A 7,749-nucleotide genomic window follows, 5' to 3' on the forward strand; every position below is an offset into this window, starting at 1 on the left:
AAAAATTCTCCACTGCCAAAGCTCTGTGGTTGTGGCCTGAACTCAATGGACATATTGATGCATAAGGATTCAATTTCACTCTTATAGCAATGCCTCATATACTTCAATTTGTTTCTCACTGAAGGGGCTTGGTTATTTATTCTTGATAAACTGGGCTTCTGATGTTGCCACAGCATCACTTAGTCTCTGAGACTGAGGCCAGCAACCTGATGGGTCCTAATTTGTTCCCAGTCATATCAGAAGACAGAAAATTGATTCAAATCTAAGCAGAATAGTAGTATCTCAAAAGCTCTGTCACCCTTGTTCACTGCAAATATATCAGTTCCTAGAGCGGCTGTTCTGAAAATCTCACATGTGATAAATATCTCCATTTTAGAAATTTCAACAGAACAACAAAATAAAGACAGCTTTAGATAGAAATATGATTTCAATTCTTTTTCTCTCTTTCTCTTACACACACACACACACACACACACACACACACACACACACACACACCCTATGGGTCTTGCCTCTTAAATATGCAGGTGAATCCACAGAAGCTTTATATTTTGCACAAAACCCATTTGCTACCCTCTATTGCCCTCACTGGAAAGAAACTCCAAATAATGCAAACAAATGGGAAAAAAATCAGTTGTCCTAGAACTATCAGCTCTATTCAGTTTATCTTTAATACTTTGCTTTCCGTGACTGTGAAAGCAAGGGAAATGACAGCATCAGCTTTAAATCTGTAGATTTAGTGGTGGGCACCTGCCTGTGCTTCTGAGATATACTGGCAATCTCTCCATATTGTCAGGATTGCAGCAGTATTTTTTTTCCTTAATTGGAACCCCGCTGATACCTTGTGGGATTTCCTTCCTTGGCAAGGCAATATATCCATATAGACATAGAGCATAGCCACTATAGTCTCTCGTATTATCATAGTTAGAAATATCAGCACTGGGATCAAAATTAAACCAACACTTGGGCTAATGGAGTTTCCGCACTGTCTTCTGATATTATTAGAGATTCACCGTTTTATTTTTTTGTGTTTATCTTTGAAGTTAAAGTGATGTCAGCAGAAATCCAAATTGAACATGATTAGTTGCTATAGGCCCTCTTCTATTATCACTCTTCATTGCCATACTTTGGGAAGTGGGGCAATGACTAATAAAAAAAATACTAGATATTATACAATTTCAATGTGAACACAATGAACATAGAGGTTGGGACCTTCTATCAAAATGATTTATCTTTTTTCAAGTAGGTAAATTAATGTAATAAGATCAACTTTAAGAAAATGGCTGGAAATTCTTAACTTTATTCAAATTAAGTTAATGAAAGGAACCAGTGAATTGCCTTTATCTTAACTTTCCATGTAAATACGGGATTGGGTTTGTTATCTTGGACATGAGAAGTCCACTCTGTATTCTATATTTATGGTTACAACATTTGCATTAGCTTCTCCCTAATGCTATTTTTATTTTTGTCACTGGAGTTCATGAAGACTTAATCATCAGTCCTCTAATTTTCCAGGAAAAAATGTTGATTTATTGAACTGGTTACAAAAAAAAAGAAGAAGAAGAAGAAGAAGATCAATCTGACATTGTAGGTTAATAGCAGGGAACAAAGCACATTCATAATTAGAAGAGAAAAGGACTTTCCTTGTTCATTCCAGTTTATAATAAAAAGCCCCTCACCAAAGTGTCTCAGAAAATAATGCATTCAGACTGAGTCGAATTACCGCCTAGCAGATTCTATTTATCTGTAGCTTAAAAAGCAGCTGCGTTTTTGTAAAAAGCAATGAATGTGGCAGTCCTACTTAAAGGTAGAAGAAAAAGAACACCCCTTGTTTTGTAATAAGGGGATTTTCAATTTAAAAGAGAGAGCGAGCCTGTTGTGTGAAGTAGGGTTATTACATTCACTGTATTCTATCTCACCCACCAGGAGGCTAATAATGAAGGGCCGGGGAAGGAGGCCAGTGCGACCAGGGTTATCTCAAAGCCTCAGATGCTGGATAAGTCCGGGGAGGCAGAATCGCTTTGGGATGACATTCAGAAAGGCCGGAGTGATTATTTGGAAGAGAAAAGCCTGCCTATTCTTTTCCAAGGTAAACAGTTTATTTCTTCTGTCAGCTTCATGTTTTAGTGAGAAAATATGTTTATATAAAGATATCTATAAAGTTTGCCTTTAAAAATATCCTTTTAGGTATATTCCCCCTACTCCGTCCACTGATGAATTCTTAACATCCTGCCTTAGACAAAGGCTGTGCTTGGAACCCCATCACCCCTAAAACCAGGCTTTGAAGGATCTGCCAAGCTCAGTTTTAATCACGGAAAGAAATTACCCACATGGAGTCAGCAGAAAATGAGAAAGTGGAGCTCGTGCTGAGAATAATTCCAGCAAGTGCCAAGGGTCTAGTTGAGGAATGACTTCATGAGGTGAATATCTTTAGCTTGTACTTAGGGTTTGGTTAGCGTATAATCATTTCTCTTTTAGGAGCGATGACTATCCTAAATATATTTTGTAACTAAAGAGTGCTCTGGGCATTTGTCACGATGTTGACAGATTTAATATTAGTCTGGTCTTTGTTGTTATTTACTGTGACTAATTTTACATTTGCAAATATGCAAAAATGAATTTAGGTGGAAAGACTCTCTGAGCCAATGACTCCTAATGGCTGTCTGCATCTGTGTGCATTGCTGTGAGTGTGTGTCCAGCAATTTTTGTCTTTGTGTACATATGTGGCCATGTTCTCGTCTTCTCTCTGTTGTGCACATAGGTGGGAGGCCTGTTAGCCAATGGACTCTCAGATGTGGTCCAAGGCTTTCATTTGGGTTTTGGACCAGGAAAAAAAGAATGTGTCACATCATGATTAATGGTCAATCTGAATTTTCAATCCTATGAAAGGAGAAGGGGGAGGAGGCTCCACGCTCAGTGATGAGACTAACCTTTTCCCTATGGAAAGAATACGATTCAAATTAAACATCACTTTTAGTGTGAAATTAGTTTGAAGGCTTTTTGTTGTTGTTGTTCCTTGTTTAACTCCTTCCCCTCCTTGCTGCCTCTGTGATTGAATCTATTCCTAATAGCCCATGGTTCTTTGTTTCATTTTTCTAAAGATCATGCCCCAGAAACCAAGAAAAGAATATTTTACTAGTTTAAATTGGTGCTTTTTCATTATTCACATGGTAAGAGTCTCACTAAAACATATTATTTCTTTGACCCCAAACTAATGTTTCAAACCAACCTCCCAAGCAGTAAGCCGAATCATGATCTTTATTAGGAATAATCTGGCCAGCAAGGAGGTAGGAGGCAAGTAATTTCCCCCCCCTTTTTTTTTTTTACCATTTGAATACTCCCTGCTTTATGTTAGTTTCTGCTGGCTGGGAGAACTCCAGAGGAAGAATAGCAGCAAAAATATCTCAAGTGTTCCCTTGGTTCTCTAGTTTCCCACATAACTGAATTACAGGATCACCATGCCAACCTGCAGCAACTTTGGCTTCAAGCAAGCCTCTGCCAGGACACTTTGAAACACCCCTTCCATACTCACTGGTCAAAGGGCACAGCCTGGTCTTGTAGAAAGAACTCACTGTCCACAGACACACTAGGCTGCTGGCTCATTTGTGCATATTCTGCCTTGGTTGGCATTATCAGGAGTTGATACGCAAGCAGTTCTTTCACTTTGGGGAATTCAGTGACTCCTGAGAAATGGGAAAGGATTAAGAGACCTAAGAGACATGGCTATTCTTTCTAAGTATATTCAAATGAGGGCACTTCCTTCTGGAAAGGATGGAGAGGTGTGGTGAAGGAGGTGAGGCAGCTGGAGGGGGCTTGGTGGAGGAGGTGAGGCAGCTGGAGTAGAGGTGAAGTGGGGAGGTGGAAGGTGGAGGCAGATGAGCAGCTGTGTTTATTTTAATACATATCATTTAACCCTCGCCTAAAAACAAATTGGAGAGGTTTGGGAGTGCATTAATCTGGACCCAATTAAGCATGTCTTTCTCCTACAAAAGTGCAACCTGAGATTAATGAATATAAACTAGAGTTTCAGATGCAGTGCTCAAATCATTTGCATGTTTCATGCATGATAATTGAATTTATGTATGCACTTCCTTTCACTTAACTATTTCCAGTCTCCTCCCCGTGAATCACCTAGACAAAGATTTCATTAAAGGACCTGCTAGGTGGATATAGCTTGCAGGACCTTCTTCTTGAGAAACTCAAGTTCATGATTTCTTAATTTCAATTAAAAAAAAAAACACAGTCGTTTCTTTCCTTTTTTTTCTCTTTTTTTTCAAAAAAGAGGGTCGTGTTTGGTATGCTGTTCTGAAGTCAGTAAATAAGCACTCAAAGTTTATATTTGGAAGGTTCGAAAATTCATGAGAACGTATGGCATTGAGTTTGTAGTGGTCCTAGAAAACTGGCTTTCCATGTGGCCACTCTCAAGTATTTGATTAATTCCAGAAATAATGCCCCTTTAATTCAGCATCAATAATGTGCCTGGGCTCTAGACCTTAGATCCCTGAGTCAGTCTGTGTGCATTTTTATCATTTCGGGTATCGTAGATATTGCTTCTATACATGGGGTGGAACCTGGTGTCAGGCTCAAGGATCAGATGGATGCACAGGAGTGGCTAGCACCTGTGGTCCCCTAGCAAACTGCAGGCTTTGTGCCCCTCCCCCACTTTCTTTCTTTCTTTTGTTATTAAGTGTAGAAGGCTTAGTGCAAGCAGGCTCCAACATCCCACCTCACCTCCCTGCTCCAATGTGAAAAGTCTATGGGCTTGTAAGAAAATATCCTGGGGAAGAAGTTGAAGTGGCTTGCAAGAATTCCCCTGATTTCAGCTTGTATCAGAGTGATTTGTCTGTCTTCTGTCTTTCCTCATGTGTTTCCAAGTCCAATGTCAAAGTGATAAGCTTTTCTCCAGGAATTCTCCCCAGTGTCCATTGTTTCTGGTGAATTCGATGGTTGAGTGTTGCTGAGTGCCTCCTAGTCTTGTTTTCTGGTCCTTGTAGCTAAGAATGTCGTTGGAGGATAAAATCTTGTTAATTTGTGATGTCACTATTTAAGTGTGCTTCCTGTCACTTATGTGTAGTTTAAAATGTTTCTTAATGTAGCATGAAATGATTGGTTAGCTTTGAAATGGTTGTGAAGTCATGTGAAGAAAATAAGTTTTTCATCCGACCGAGATAAATTCACTCTAGTGCTTTATGGCTTTTTATTCCTATGTGATAGTAATAAAGTCTCATGTAGGGATGGAAGCCATGAAATACATTGTGAAAAATCATCAACTAAGAAGGGGCCATCAGTATAGAAAATGTTAGCCTGTGGATCTGTGAATGTGATGGATATTAGTGTATAGCTTTGCTATATGTGTGGTTTTTTTTTTTTAGGTTTCTTTATCTTTAGATTTTGACAGCTAAGGAATCTAGGCTACCGAGTTGATTCATCTTTGTAATCATTGATTTACATGAACATTTTGGGTTTGCATGTTTCTGTTTATCATACATTTTTCTCTGTTTTCTATTAACAAACATGCTCTAGGGGCATTATAAATAGCCTGCCAGTCTGGTAGGCAGCATTCACTCCTCCTGTGCCTTCTTTCTCCTTGTGGTCTTTCTTCTGAAACAAAGAAGAAAGAGCCAAATCAGACCTGCCCTCTTGGAAATGTGGTCCAGATTGCGCTACTCCCAAGCTCCAAACAGGTATTCAAGGGATGGTTAGACAAACACCACCTCAGGTCCATGAATCCACTAAGACTTGTTTTTCATTTATGGGTGTAGTACAGTAGAGAAACGCCTGGTGGTTAACAGAAAGGATGGCTTTAGAGCAGAGTTGGATTCCAGTTCCTCTGCCTCTTATCTATGTGACCTGGACAACTTGTGAGCCTCTTTATCTCTAAAAAGGGGAGATTCCCCTTACCCCCATGTAATAATAATTTATCAGAAATAAATGGAGTAATGTATAGATATGTGCCTATAAAGCATGTTTTTAAAGTAATGAAATATTAGTTTTTCTCCCTTTCTCTCTTCCCTTTCCACTCCCTTTTATCCCCTTCTCATGCCCTCCTCTCCCAAGGTTAGTCTAAAAAGAGCACCTTTGAGAAAGAAAAATCATCTTCAAGGACGTCTAGTTGTACCTCCTTCCCATACGTGGCTTCAAAGCCTAGGTTGGATCAATTACTTGGATTTTTTTTTACTTGAACTCTTTCAATATTGACAACTAAACTGTATTCATTTTTCACTGTTTTATGTACACTTGCTTTTACTTTGACTGCCTTAATATTGACTGTTGACCACTGCTCATTTTTTGACTGTCTTTCTGTATTTTTTCAATGAGAATTCAAATAAAAATTATTTTGTTATCTTTTGCCTCTCGATTTCCTCTATACCATGAAATTGCAGCCTGTACTTTGAAAATGTTGAGACTTATCTGATAACATAAATGATACCCTTTTCATAGAAAATGTCCAGCGGTAGTGTTAAGGGAACTATATTCGCACAGCATTAATGTGTTTGGGGAAAATTTGCCAATTTAGTTGTAACTCTGATGCTAGTTTGCCAAAGATTCAGGAATGACCATTTGACTTTATTGTTAAAATCTAAGAAATATTATTTTATATAAAACAGTATTTAATTTATAAAAACACAAATATGAAAAATTTAAAAGTACCGATAGTGTGTGTTACTCTAAAATTAGAATATAATGAAAATTCATGACACTTATTTTCCAGACTTCTTGGGAAGAATTGAATTTGTTTTTAAGAATTCCATGCTAGGGCTGGAGCAATAGCACAGCGAGTAAGGCGTTTGCCTTGCACGCGACCGACCCTGATTTGGTTCCCAGCATCCCATATGGTCCCCCGAGCACCGCCAGGGGTAATTCCTGAGTGCAGAGCTAGGAGTAATCCCTGAGCATCGCCAGGTGTGACCCAAAAAGGCAAATAAATAAATAAATAAAGTTAAAAAATAGAATTCCATGCTTATTTGTATACATCTAGGTCCCAATATTGTTTCTGTATTTAGTACACATTAAGTTCATTCAAACCTCCATGAATAAATAAATCATGAGAGAAGGAAGGAAAAAAGGTGGAGAGAGATAATTGAAGAAATAAAAGGTCATATAACTATCATAAGAATTATATTGTGTGAGGGAGGACAGACATATAAATGTTAAAGACCTTCTCCCAGAATGAGGAGAGTTCAAATCTGCTAGGCCATCTAAGGTAAACTGCAGTATGGCTAGCATAGACAAAATTACTCAGTTCTAAGGAACAAAAAGGAACATTATCTAAAATTGGGGGTTGTATGAAATGAATAAGGAAAAAACATCAGAGTTTAGAACAAGAAAAATTTTTTATAGGTAAGGTTTAAGGATTTACAAATTATCAAGGAATTCGTAAAAAGCTCAACTAAGTGGTTCTTGGAATTTTTCCCAATGTACAAAGTATTCTACCCTGGAGAATATATTCGTTTCTAAATATCTTCACAAGTGCCATTAGAATCAAAAAGTAGATTTTAATGGACACACTTACTTAGATTAATTAATTGCTGCTGAGTCTCTGTGGGCTACAATTAGCTATTACCCATGTGGAATAGGATGAGTCTAAGCTGCCAGCAAGTCTGTGATTTCAAAAAAGGCCATGCATTTTCCCAATGTCCTTTACTTTATGGTGGCTATATTTAAATTCCAATATTTGCCATTACTTTAAGGCAATTTGTGCAAAAGTGTTGTCTTTGAGAAAGACTGAGTATTTCCCAATAGCTCTGG

At 38.1% G+C, this 7,749-nt stretch overlaps 1 long non-coding RNA gene across 1 annotated transcript; it reads left to right on the forward strand.

Moving 5' to 3' along the window:
* Positions 1–1,929: 1,929 nt before the first annotated feature.
* Positions 1,930–6,240, forward strand: LOC130026495 (uncharacterized). Its single transcript, XR_008792879.1, has 3 exons — positions 1,930–2,089; positions 2,188–2,420; positions 6,058–6,240. It is a non-coding gene; the product is annotated as an uncharacterized LOC130026495 (long non-coding RNA).
* Positions 6,241–7,749: the final 1,509 nt, after the last annotated feature.

The sequence above is a fragment of the Sorex fumeus genome, unplaced genomic scaffold (assembly GCF_029834395.1).
Source record: "Sorex fumeus unplaced genomic scaffold, SorFum_2.1 ptg000003l, whole genome shotgun sequence".
NCBI lineage: Eukaryota > Metazoa > Chordata > Mammalia > Eulipotyphla > Soricidae > Sorex > Sorex fumeus.